This window comes from Myotis davidii, unplaced genomic scaffold (assembly GCF_000327345.1).
Source record: "Myotis davidii unplaced genomic scaffold, ASM32734v1 scaffold1006, whole genome shotgun sequence".
NCBI classification, from domain to species: domain Eukaryota; kingdom Metazoa; phylum Chordata; class Mammalia; order Chiroptera; family Vespertilionidae; genus Myotis; species Myotis davidii.
Genome location: NW_006297143.1, coordinates 418198 through 418611, shown reverse-complemented (window position 1 = coordinate 418611; position 414 = coordinate 418198).

The following is a 414-nucleotide window of genomic DNA, read 5'->3' as shown; positions in this document are numbered from 1 at the left end:
GAGGGCATGGGTGGGGGGGGTGGTGGTTTGCTGGGTCACAGGGATTCTTGGAGCATTCCAGGTCCCTCAGGTCACAGCCCTGGCCCTGGCTGGGCCTTCCCGCCTCTCCGCTCACGTGCTGCTCCCACCCACACCGCGCTGGGCACTGCCGTCTCCCACTCGCCCTTCTCACATTCCGGCAGGAGACCCCAGCCAGGCCCTGGAGGTCTGACAGCCCCTCGCCCGGGGCTGGTTCCTCCCTGGGGGGACTTCAGGGCTGGCCGCCCGCCCCATCCTCAGCTGATGTTTGATGAACTGAAATGATCCTGTGCCAGCTGGTGTCTTGGTTTTCAATAAACGTTGGGTTTGGTAACAGCATTTGGGTTTGGGGGGTGGGGGGCTGTGGGGAGGAAGCACAGCGCACAAGGGAATGTA